Here is a 13289-nt window from a genome sequence, read left to right on the forward strand (position 1 = left end):
ACACACACACACACACACACACACACACACACACACACACACACACATCATGGCACATGTATGCAGGGGACAGAGGACAACAATTTGCAGGAGTTGATTCTCTCCTTTTAAATATTGATAGATGTTTTGCCTTTGTTCTTCTGTGAACATTTTAAGAATCTTTGTACTCTAAACAATTTGAAAGGCTTTACATGTTTGTCTTAGTTAGCGTTTCTATTGCTTTGAAGAGAGACCATGACCAAGGCAACTCTTATAAAAGGACAACATTTAATTGGGGCTGACTTACAGGTTCAGAAGTTCAGACCATTGTCATCAAGGTGGGAACATGGCAGCATCCAGGCAGACATGGCACCGGAGAAGCTGAGAGTTCTACATCTTGTTCTGAAGGTAAACAGGAGAAGACGCCTGTTTTTGAGGCAGCTAGGAGGAGGGTCTCATTGCCCACCCCCAGAGTGACACACATTCTCCAACAAGGCCACACTCACTCCAACAAGGCTATACCTGATAGTGCCACTCCTTGTGCCAAGCATATTCAACACCCTTCCCCCTCCCCAAAGCTGGTGTCATTCGAATGTGGTCTATACAAGGCCAAGATATTTAAATCTAGTGGCCATCTTTGGATTCAGAAGAGAGGTGAATGCAGGATTGAAATGTCAAGGTTGCTGCTAACTCTGTTGGGATAACATACCTACTACTAGACTAAGAAAACCAGCAACACCATTGGGCATCACCCCCAGAGAGCCTGGAGGTAGTATCTTGCTCTGAGATAGACCAGGCTTGTGTACTTGTCTCTGAGGTGGTACCCATGTGGCTCCAGTCCTGGGTGGCACAGAAGTGGTAAGAGGAGGGGAGAGGGGTGGGGAGTTTCAGAGCTACCCTTTTTTCTTCTAATCCTCTGTCTCTCCTTGCTCATTCCCAGCTTTCTTGCTTCCATCTTGTTCTATGAGGTCTTTGTTCTTCTCTTCCTTCTTTCCACTTCCCCAGGAACCTGTGTGCCATCCCAACAGCCTATAAATATGTCCCTCACTTCCTTCTGGAGTCTTGGATGCTTTGACAGGTATGCCCAGTTGCCAGTGCAGGCTGTCATCTGTCCTCTGTCCTGTGTCTGTGGCTTCTGGATCTGGTGGGTGGGAGGGTGAACAAGGGAACAGTTGGATGCAGGGTAGTATCCTTGATGGTGGAGAGTTCTGAATCTGGGAAGATTGTTCTTGACACACCATACAAGGATCTGGAGTTTGGGACTCATTTCCCATGGTCCATTGGTTAGGTTTGTAACCTCCTTCACAAATAATGGGAAATGAGACACCACATGTTTTCTTTCAGATAGGTACATTTTTCTTTTCCTTTTTTTCCTGTTCTTTAATATTCGCCATTGATGCATAATAGCTGTACATATTTAGTGGTGCAATTAAGGTTTTGCTGTATGTGTATAAAGTGTAACCATCAAATGAAGGAAATTATTATGTCCATCAACTCAAACGTTTATCATTTATTTCATTATTGTCATTTTACTTATGTGTTTGTGTGTATCTGTCTGCCATGTATGCTTGTTACTCTCAGAGGTCAGAAGAGGGTGTCAGATCCCCTGGAGATGGAATTACAAGTGGTTGTGAGCATCACTGCTGGGAACTGATCCCAGGTGCTCTGGAAGAACAGCAAATGGTCTAAACCACTGAGCTATCTCTTCAATCATTTCTTTGTCTCAGCAACCTTTAAAACCCATTGTTTATCTGTTTTGGAGACACCATAATCATGAACTTCAATATTCCTCAAAGTAGCAGTGCTCCAGGGCTGACCCTCCATTTAACTGAAGTTCTGTGGCTACAAATAGGCTTTTCTAGCTTCATCTCCTCCCTCACCTCTCTACCCCAGTAATCCATATTCTACTCCATGTTTCTTTTTCTTTTTTTTTTATGAGTTAGCATTTTAATTTTAAGTCCTATATAAAATAATATAAACCTAAGAGGCAATTTCTTTATGAAATTTATTTTCTTATATAAATTACATATTTTTCTGGGCAGACAGCCTTCACCTTACTGCACTAGTAGCACATCTGTAATACCAAACTACAGGACAAGTCTCAACAAGAGGTTTGTGTTCTTCAATGTAGCACTTGTCTACCAGGCACTGTAGAAGAGAATGAGGAAAAGCCAGAACCTGCTCAGGAGGCGAAGGGTTGGGTGGGGTGGGGTACGGAACAACAATAATCCCTCTAACAACTGGTTTTCTCCCAGGAAGGTAAACATGCAAAGCTTCCATCTGGATTTTGGGAGCAGGGACAGGTTGGAAGGCAACTCTGCTCTCTTTTGTTTCTGAGAGAAGTGGGCACTCACCTTTCACTCATTTGTAACAAGGCCTAACTGATGCTTTGGGGGCAACAATCGGGTGTGGAGTTCATTACCAGATTTTTAATCAGCAGCAATTAAGAATAGGTCACCATCACTGCCACAGTGAGGTGGCTGTCATCCTGGCACCAGGGACCCAGAAGCTGTATTCTAGATAGGTGCCATTAAGATCCAGAGCTGGCTCCAGAAGTAACCCATTAGAGCTGGGACCTCAAACTGCTCCTTATCTCACCATGGCTCTGCGATCACACTAGTTAGCGACACTCCAGCTGTTGGGTTTTCCAACCACTGGTCAAAGCTATGATATGGAGTCTATGGAGTCTGTAGGCAGAGTGAAGGGGAAGAGGGAGGGTCACTGGCCAGTGATTGTAACATGATTAGGCCCTCCTTGCAGGAGGCGGTAGGGTTGAACAAAGGGCTGGGTTAGAAGGAGCAGCAAGTCTCCAAAGCTCCCGACTGCCCTTGTACTACACTGAAGACAAGCTGCTCATATACTCTAAAGCACATTCTAGATACAGGAATAGGGACTTGGGGCAGGCGGCGATTTGGTATTAGGCAAGAGCCACATTAAGCCTTCATGAGGGCAGCCATCACAGCCTTGGCATTGAGACTGCGTAAGTCACAGTATGTCTGGCCAGTACCCACAAAGACAATGGGTTTGCTCGTGATGTATGTCATAGAAATAGCAGCTCCCACCTTGTCATCAATGGTGTCAAATTTGATAAGAACAATGCCATCAATGAGCCGAGGTGTCTGAGCCATAGAATGTTCAGCCAAGGCTCTGTTGAACTTGACCAGCTGGTCCACAGCTTCATTGCCTACTAAGGCCTCCCCCACAAACAGCACCAAGTCAGGTGTATTGACAGTGATGAGCTTGGCCAGGGCAGTCATCAGAGGGGCATTGTCTTGCATGCGGCCAGCAGTGTCCACCAGCACGGCATCAAAGCCTTGGTTACATGCAAAGGCAATGGCTTCCATGGCAATGCCTGCAGCGTCCTTGCCATAGCCTTTTTCAAACAACTGCACCATCGCACGGCCACCATGCTTCTCCAGGGGATGGAGGGCAGTCAGGCACCGGGTGTGTGTACGAAGCTGCTCAACAGCCCCAGCCCGAAATGTGTCACAGGCAGCAATTAGGACACTAAAGCCATTCTCTAAAAGCCAAAAGGAAATCTTGGGCGAGATTCGTAGACTTGCCCACTCCATTAACACCACAGAAGGTCACAACATAAGGGTGCTGGTGACGCTGGGCATCCATGATATCCCGGGGCATGTCTACGTGACGCTGTGGCTGCAGGATCTGCACCAGAGACTCCTGTAGAGCTTTCTTGACTGTTGAGGTCACAGTGCTAAATGTCCCCATCACTTTCCCTTCTAACTTGTTGGCAACAGATTCACAGAGCTGGACAGCGATGTCAGCAGCCACATTCTTAGCAATCAGATGGTCACACATCTTGTCTAGCACAGATTCCATGTCTTCTTGACTCAAGCTCTTGGAATCCACCAGACCCTTCAGCATCCCAAACATGCCACCCAGAGTTCCCTTGGTAGCACTAGGTTTGGTATTTTGAGTGGCCCCTTCATCATCTGAGCTGCTGCAGTCCAGATCTTGAAGCTGCCCCCCCAGGCCCAGTTCCTCGAATCAAGATGATATCTTCAGAAAGGGCTGCCTCTGGAGTTCCATTGGTGGTGGGAGTACTGTAATCCAAGACTTCCTTGTTAGCACAACCACCTAGTTCCCACACCCGGGGCGCTTTTTTGCCCTTCTCCTTTGGAATATCTGGCTTTGTAGATTTACTGGATTTGTCTAGACCCTTCCCATGCTTCTGAATGAACTCCTCTCTCTTCCTACGTATCAGCTCCTCTTTGGAAAGTTCTCCATTCTCAGGTTCCACTGGAAGACCCGACTTTTCTGCAGAGGCTGTTTTGCTGGTAGCCAAAGGGCCATCAGAACCTTCCTTTTTGGCCCCCGTTTTTTTGTTGTTCTTTTGCTTTTTCCTTGGTCTTTTCCTCCCGTGTTTCAATCATGGACCTCACAGGTTTCTTAGCTTTTTCAGAATCTTCAAATTTCTTCATGGTAGTGGGAACACGGATCTTACTGCTCTCCTCTGCCTCATGAAGAAGCCGCAGGAAGTCATTTTGGAAATCAAAAGTGCCATTCAATAGACTTAAAGCACTCTGTTGCTGGATTTCTGTGAGATACTTATCCCGGAACAGCTGGTGCACATCATCTATCAATTTGTCTACATAGGTCAGTGTGAGAATCTGGAAGCCAACCACAAACACCAGCTCAAACTGGTTGTCCAGTTTATACTTGAGTGTGAGGGCCTCATGAGTGAAAGAGTTGTTACCTCCCGGTTCCTGCAGCAGTACGGAACGAATCAACGCGTTCACGGGCCTGGTGCACGAGTCGCTCACACCCTGGAAACACCAGAGCACAAGCCTGCCCTTCGAGAAGCCGGAGAAGACTTGGGGCCGAGACCGGCACCGGGAATTCGGGCCGCGTCCGACTGCTTCCTGCTGCGCCAAGCGCGGGACACGTCCTACTCCATGTTTCTATGAAACCAATTTGGTAAACTCTCACATGTGAGTGAGAGGATGGAGTGCATGATTTCTTTTATTTAACACTGTGCTCCATCTAGGTTGCCACAAATATCAGAATTTCATTCTTTTTCACGGCTGACTATCATTCCATTGTGTATATATACTGCCTTTTCCTAACCTGTTTATCCATGAGTGACGGCTGTGGGGAACTCCGTATACTAGCTTAGCGGTGCTGCATGAGTATGACCTGGTACTTCCTCAGCATTTTGTCTCCTTTGCAGATGTACCTAGGGGCATCTGGGATACATGGCAGGTGTATTTCTAGTTTTCTGAGGCACCTCCATGTAGTTTTCCATAGTAACTTCATTAACATATGAGTTCTCCATTTTTCTCATGGCGGGTAGCATTTATTATCTGCTCATATTTTTATCCTTTCCATTTCATTCCAGCTGGGGTAAGACGATGTCTTATTGTGGTTTTGATTTGCATTTTCTTGATTAGTCATGCTGATGGTGTTTTATAAATAATACATCACATTGTTAATATATTATTTTAATGAAGTGTGTATTCAGGCCATTTGCCTGTTTGGGGCTGGATTACTTTTTCAGCTGTTGGTTATTTGAGTCCCTGTGTATTCTGGACACCGGTCCTCTTTCAGATGGACAAATGCACATCTCCTTTCCCACTCTGTAAACTGTCTTCTCATTCTTTGTTTCCTTTGCCGACCAGACACTTTTTCAGTTTGAAATGACTCCATCAGTCATTTCCTTCTTCTTTTTTTATCTTTTCTTTTATCTTTTTCTTTTTTTAACTCCCCCTGCCCTACTCTACATCAGATGGGTATTGTTCCTGTGTGGTAACAAGGTTTGTAGGCGACACATGCCACTCAAAAGTGTGAACATTCAAGCATCATGCTTATGAACCAAAGAAAGGACTCCACTTGTCGAGTTTTTGCTGTTGCTCCCCGTACTTTTGGAGTTCGTCATTGCTGTGGCTGGGTCAGATGCTCAGCAGGTAAAAGACTTGCTGCTAAGGCCGATGACCTGAGTTGGGACCCATATGATAGAAAAAGAGGACAGACAGCAGCCCTCTGAGACACACACACACACACACACACACACACACACACACACAGGTTCAGTAAGAAGTTGCTTTTGCCATCATCCCGGAGCTACCATTGGTAGCTTTGAGTTGAGCTCCGTTGTGCTTTTTTATGGACATCTGGTTTTCCTATCACTGCTTATTGAACAGATCCTCTTTTCTCCAATACATATTTTGGCAGTTGTATTGAAGATCAGTTGTCGGGGGTGGATGCATCGGTGCTTTCTAGGGTTTCAATCATCCCCTATTGATCTATGTGTTGATGTTCATGATAGTGGCTTTTTTTTTATAGCATTGCTATGGTTTAAAATCAAATACTCTGATTCTTCTAGACTTTGATTCTGTTCAGAATTTGGCTATTTGAAGTCTGTCATGCCTTTGTATGAATGCTGGCATTAACTTTTCTAGCTCTGAGAAGTCTCTTTGGTGGGACTTTGATGGGGATTGCATTTTGCATTGAATTTAGAGTTGTTTTGAATAATGGCATTTTACCAATATCAGATCTTCCAATTCATGATCACCCATTCCTTGTGCCTTTTTTTGTTTCATCAGTATTTCACATCTATATTACAGAGGTCTGTGTTAGTTACTTCCCTCACTGTGGTGACAAGATACCTGATAAAAATCAACTTAAGAAGAAATGGTTTTACTTTGGCTCACTGTTCACGGGTCTGGTCTGTTATAGTGGGTCAGTCATGGTGGCAGGTCTCAAAAGAAGTGTCTCAAAGAAAATTGATCACAGGACTCTATGTAAGACATAAAACTTCTAGAAGAAAATATAGTGCGGGACTGCTTCAAGGCATCAACAGGGCTTGTCAGGAAGAAGAAGAAGGAGGAGGAGGAAGAGGAAGAGGAGGAGGAGGAGGAGGAGGGGAGGAGAAGGAGAAGAAGAAGGAGAGAGAGAGAAGGAGAGGAGAGAGAGAAAAGAAGAAGGAGGGGGAGGGAGGGAGGGAGAGAGAGAGAGAGAGAGAGAGAGAGCACGAGAGCACACTGCTGTGTTCAGTTCATTTCCTCCTTTTGTCCGGTGTAAGACTACAGCTCACAGAAGGATGCCACCCACATTTAGAGTTGACTTTTCCACCTTAACTAGCTCAGTCTATAATTCCCTCATTGACATGCCCAGAGGTTTGCCTACTAGGTGATTCTAGGACCTGTCAAGTTGACAACCAATATCAACCACCACAGAGTTCTTTACTTACATGGCAAATGTTATCTTCAAGTATCTTATCATTGTGTTTTTTTGGCGGGCATGTGAGTGTGCTTGCTTTCTTAAATTTTCATTTGAGTATGCTTATCATTGGCATGTAAAGATGCAAATTCTGAAACACATCATTTTATGGAGAAGGAAGCTGTAACCTTGGAAGGATCACTGACTCACAGTCATAAATGGCTCTACTATGTTGCAAGCAGCCCAGGCCCTCTTTGCCCATCATCTAAGCTGCTTATGAGCATGAATATAGAATATTAAAATGAGCTCAGGAGGAGGGTGTGAGCACAGTCTTGTAAATTCTCCATAAACTGGTTTCTTTGGTGAATTGGTAATCCTTTAGTAAGCTTTGTTCGATTCTTTACACAAGACACACTGTTCCAAAGCCAACAGAACTTTTTGGGCCATCCTGCCTTTCCAACTCCCTGCCTGGTTTCTTCTCAGTTCTCAGTAGGATCTTCTTTGCTGGAATATTGTGTGCCTATGGATCTGCCTGTGTTTTGCTCTATTTTAATTCTACCACGACATTGCAATTTGCTTTGACCTGTACATGTCTGTCTGCTTGTAGTTGTTTTCATTCGATTTTTAAAAGCCTAGGGAGGGCAGCTTTCCATTAGTGCCTTGTTGAATAAATGAGTAAATTTAAAGCTTGGTGGAGAGGATGCTTTGGAAAAAATAAAGGTTCATGGAGGAAGGGGGCTGTACCTCTTAATGTCAATTTTTATTTATATGTATGTGTGTGTGTGTCTATGTGGGTACACAGCATGTGTGTGCAGGTGCCCAAAGAGTCCAGAAGAGGCTGTCAAATTCCTTGAGGCTGGGGGTGGTTGTGAGCTAGCCTGAAATGGATATTGGGGTCTGGGTTGTTTGCTCACAGGTTTTGTAGAAATGATTATGCTAAAAATTGCCTGTGATGGTTAGTGGATTTGCACCTGGACAGATGCTCACCTGAAAGGGCCCTGTTGGTGGCTTTGCCTGAGTCACTGAGGACTTTGTGACAAGTCCCTCAGGCCAGCCTTAGAGTCTTCTGTGCATTGTGCAAAGATCATCATATCTTTCTCTCTTAATCTTTTCTGTTTATTTGCTTTGATTTTGATACTACTGTACTTTATTTGAACAACAGAACGTAAGCAAGCACTTTGGTACAGCTTATAGAAATGCTAAAGGTTAACTCCCAAATCTCTTGATCTTTACAACCAATTAGGTGTTGTGGCTGCTGCTTTTTTCTCGAGCGAAGAAACAGAGATTCAAGTACTGTGCAAGCTTCCAAGCTTGCTTGTCTTGTAGGTGGCAGGGTACACTCTGAGACTGGGCTTCACCCAGATGACTGTCCTGTGTGGCCTTGTGTGTCCCTCTAGGCTGAGGGCATCTCAGACGTGAGCTTGTGGGTACAGACCTAGCCGTCACTCCTGTGGCTCCTTATGACCTGCATGTATGTATGCCAAATGTTTTCCCCACAACCTTTTCCCTTTTAAAATATTTACTTAATTTTTTATAATGTGTAGAAAAAGTATTAGTGCACCACACACATGAAATGCTCTTGGAGGCCAGAGGCTGTCATGAGATCCACCAGAACCAGAGTTACTGGTGGTTGTGAGCCACCACAAGGGTTCTGGGAACTGAACTAGGATCCTCTTCAAGAGCAGCCAGTGCTCTTAACCTCTGAGCCATCTTCTCATGCTACTATGCTCTAGTATAATTCTAAGAAGTACTTAAGAAGCGAGTGATGAGAGTTTTCTCGCTTGGAAGACAGAATGGAACTTGAGGGTTATTGTCTCAAAGAGGAGCATGGACCGTGGGGACGCTTGTGTCTCAGGTTGTACATGGGTCCTCTGTGAAGTGAGTGGGGGCGGGGAACACTGAGGGCTATGATTTTGACTACTTTTTAGCCTGTTTTAATATTACAGCTAGAGGAGGAAGGCAGCCAGTGAGAGCTCCCAGAGGAAGCAAGCAGAGGGAAGATGGGGCAAGGATGGTTGCTTTTAATGGAATCCTCTGCCGTACTCTTCCCTGATGACTCTGCACACTTGACTACAATGGAGCCTTTTAGAGGAACTCACATCCAAGCTTTGCTGGAGGCTGAGAGAAACTCTGGGAGGAAACCACTTCCTACAGTTGCTCCAGGTTTACATACATACATACATACATACATACATACATCATACATACATATACACACATATAATTCATATACAGATATGCATACATACATTCATACATCCATACATAGATATATACATCATACATACATACATACATACATACATACATACATACATATAAACGTACATACACATAGCTTTCTGGGACCCAGCTAGGCTTGTCGCAGTGGGACCTGGTATAAGAAGGGGTGACTTCACTCTCTTGCCCAGAAATGGTGGAACCAGAGTGTCTGAGGCACTCTCAGTGATTCTCAGCTTGAGTGAAAGTTGGACCGAGCACTGGAATTGGCTTCTCCTGGGTCCTTGGGGTGTCTAAGCTAGTTAGACTGAGGGTCAGCTTTAGGGAGGTGGTTTCTCACAGCATGATGGAATGAGATGTCAGATGTCTGATGATAGATATCTTACTTCTAGGGTCTTAAGTGGGTGGAGTCAGTGTGTCGAGCCCTTTGGGTAGAGAGGCTCAGTGCACCTGAGCTATATTAGGATGCAGGGAAAACTGGCTTAAGACTGACGGTATAGAGGAAAAGCCTCTTTGGGTCTCAGTTTCCTCATCTGTCAAATGCAATGTGATACCCATCTGTGTACGACGTAGGACATCAAGGGCGGTAAATGCAGGGCTGTGATGCGTGGCCATATAGAGCTATCTAGTATAGTCAAGAGGCTGTTGTTGTCTTCAGTGTTGACATTAATTGGGGAACATGGTCGAGATCATCTTTGTGAGTAACTCCAAAGGCTTAACACCTCTCCAACATTCCTGATAAATGACCTTGGAAAACGGCAAAATGACTTGAGGCAGCTGGGCTCTTGGGAGGCAGAGGCAGGTGGATTTCTGAGTTCGAGGCCAGCCTGGTCTACAAAGTGAGTTCCAGGACAGCCAGGGCTACACAGAGAAACCCTGTCTTGAAAAACCTAAAAAAAATAAATAAAAAAATGACGTGAGGCTTCCAGGAACAAATAACCATCAGGTCTTATTTTTATTAGGGCTTTTATTTTATTAGGGCTGTTAGGATTTCACACAGGTAACATGGACAGTGAACAAGGTTAATAAGTAACTTACTTATGTGACAAGAGGTGCAAAGTCTGCATTCAGACAATATAATTTTGGTTGCTTTTGTCTCTCTATCCTGAGTACCTGATGCCTCTTGAAGAGACTTAGCATTGGTTAGTCTAGTTTTCCCGTGTCCATCCTCATCCTAACAGCTGATAGGGTTTCCCAGAGCTGTCAAACAAATTCACAAACACTCAAAGTCCTCCATTACAGCTGGGACTTCGAAACCTGACTCAGGATGTGCTTTCTCTACAGGATGATTCTGATGTTTCTATTAAAAACTCAGTCCCACACCCCCAATTTGGTTGATGCAGTGACTCTGATCTTAATCTCTAGTTTGCTTGATTGTATATTTATTTATGTTCTGTCTTCCTCTTCAGAGAACATTTCAGGAGAGCAAAGGTCACAGACCCTCCCATGTGCCTACCCAGCTTGACATATGGAGGGTGCTCCAGGAGTGTCTAGGGAAGTGTGTGTGTGTGTGTGTGTGTGTGTGTGTATGTGTGTATGTGTGTGGAGAGAGAGAGAGAGAGAGAGAGAGAGAGAGAGAGAGAGAGAGAGAGAGAGAGAGAGAACTGGGATAGTTAACAGAGGTATTTATGTATTTTTATTTATTATTTTTGAGGCAAGCTCTCACTATGTAGCCTGACTTGTCCAGAGCTTGCTGGCTATGTAGACCAGGCTGGCCTTGAACTATTAGGGATCTGCCTGTCTCAGCCTTCCACATTCTGGGATTAAAGGTGGGCACCACCATAGCAGGATAAGAGGTTTTTATTTTTAAGAATAAAAAAACTTCTGAGTTTGAATACAGGCTGTGGACATTGGTGTGAGTACATTCATCAGTTTCATTCTTGGCAGAATTGCTCCCTTACACTGTGTGTGTGTGTGTGTGTGTGTTAGTGTGTTGGTAGGACAATAGAAAGACGAGGAGAACCATAGCATCACATGAGGGGCCAGGAAGGGTTTCCAGTGCACCTGACCTGGGCTCTAGTCAATGCTGGCTGCCCAGATGGAGCACAGGAAGCTACCCTGGCTGTTAGAGAAGGCAGTCATCCCTGCTGGAGGCCTGGGGTAGAGCCTGCTGTGGGCAAGTTTCCCTTTATGGCCCACCTATCATCCCATGCAGCTGCACAGTGGGCTTAGTTTTATCTTGGTTGGAAAAATTCTGTAACTGGGTCCAGTTAAGCCATTTGCCAAAAAGACTTGAGACTCTTAACTATGTGTTGTGGCCCTCCTGTGATCCATCTGACCCTGCCCTGTGACCTGCCGGGGCAAACCTGTTACATTTTCCTTCCATAGCCGGGGTTCCTCATCTATAAATGAGGATTTTGCCAGAACTGGGAGTCGACTGTAAATCAAGCTGCTATTCAGGAATGCTACTCCCTGGTTATGGGAGTGAGTCAGTGGGCTATGGCCAACACTGGAAGATGCCAGGAACATACTGTGTCCACTCACACACTGCAGGAAAGGCAGGTACTTTTAATCCCTGCAGGTCCCAGAGAGAACACCACCTACACAGGGTTCAAGGGTTAAGTAGCCTGATCACTATGGTTGGGCAGGGCACCATCTAACAGCCCTAAGCTGGGACCAAGCTAACAAAAAGGCCCCTCCCCAGAAGGTAGCTGGGCTTTCAGATCATACAGCCACCTACTATATAAGGCCTCTCCCCACACCTGTTCCATCTTCCTCGGGATAGTGTCCTTGGCTGGAACCAGAAGGTGAGGGGACTCTGAGGTTGGAGCCTGATCCTGGGAGAATCTGAATCCTTGGGGTGGGGGTGGCGGGCATTCAGGGAACTCAGGCTGGCTCTGGCTAGTGTTCAGGATGTTCTTGAGGCTCTTTTCTGCCTCTGTTGCCCACTGCTGCCCTGATCTCAAGATGGGCAGGCTGTAGCAGAGGTTGAGGCAGAGAGAGGGGTGTTGTTTGCATGGCATTCTGTTGTCCGTGTGGCACATTGTCTCTGACCTCTGGCTTTCCTAGCAGATGCCAGCAATTTTAAAAGCATACTACCTGACTACTGAATGTCACAAGTCAAGAAGGGGACTGGAGATGGAGCTCGAGTGAAGGAGTGTTTGACTAAGATACAGAACGTGCTGGCTTCCATCCCTAGTGCCTTGGAGACTGGGTATAGTGGATGTCTGTCATCCCAAAACTCAGGATACAGAGGCAGGAGGATTAGAAGTTAAAGGTCATCCTTGCCTACGAAGTCAGGTTGAGGCTAGCCTGGGATACACAAGACCCTTCTGGCCAATAGAAGTGATTGACAGGCCTCATGCCTCACTATAGGATTACCGCTAGGCTTTGCCTCTCTGCTGTCTGCTAGCCAGGTCCTGACTTCTCTGGGTCTGGAGATAAGGCTCACATCAGGCTGGTGGTGGAGCTGATCTGACCTGTGCTATGGCTGTCCTTCTATGGTTGCCTCTCCCCACACCTTTTATCTCTCTTCCTCTCCTCCTTCCCAGTAATTAGGTTCTAGAAGTCTTTTCTCAGCCGTTGGGGTTCCAGGCCTGGAGAGGTGCCTTGGTGTGTGAATGAGTAAACAGTTGAATGCAGAGCTCGCGTGTCACATGCTCTAACCAGGACATACGCTAGCTGCCTTTTGGGTTTCTAAACCTCACGGCCACTGGGAAAACATGTTGGCCTCCTGTCCCCTTGACCAGGCTAGTTTCCTTTACTTTTCCCCTAGTCCTTAATAAGTCAACCAGAAAGCCACACTGCCGTGTGTGCAGTGTGATGGGATGTGTGTTTGAGTGGTGGTATTGGACAGAGCAGGAAAAGGGCTGTTTTCCCCGGAAAAGGTCAGCTCTTCTTCAGCCTGTGGCAGCTATCATAGGAAGAACCTGGAGCGTTCTGCTTTGAGCCTGGGGTGCTTTTGCTATTCC

The 13289-nt window shown here is 45.6% G+C and overlaps 1 non-coding gene and 1 pseudogene across 1 annotated transcript; both read right to left on the reverse strand.

Moving 5' to 3' along the window:
* Positions 1 to 2912: 2912 nt before the first annotated feature.
* Positions 2913 to 5799, reverse strand: LOC114630519 (annotated as a pseudogene).
* LOC114630522 lies at positions 5720 to 5823 on the reverse strand. The gene has a single exon (XR_003712832.1). It is a non-coding gene; the product is annotated as a small nucleolar RNA U13 (small nucleolar RNA).
* Positions 5824 to 13289: the final 7466 nt, after the last annotated feature.

Source organism: Grammomys surdaster, unplaced genomic scaffold, assembly GCF_004785775.1.
Source record: "Grammomys surdaster isolate TR1022 unplaced genomic scaffold, NIH_TR_1.0 340, whole genome shotgun sequence".
Classification (NCBI taxonomy): Eukaryota; Metazoa; Chordata; class Mammalia; order Rodentia; family Muridae; genus Grammomys; species Grammomys surdaster.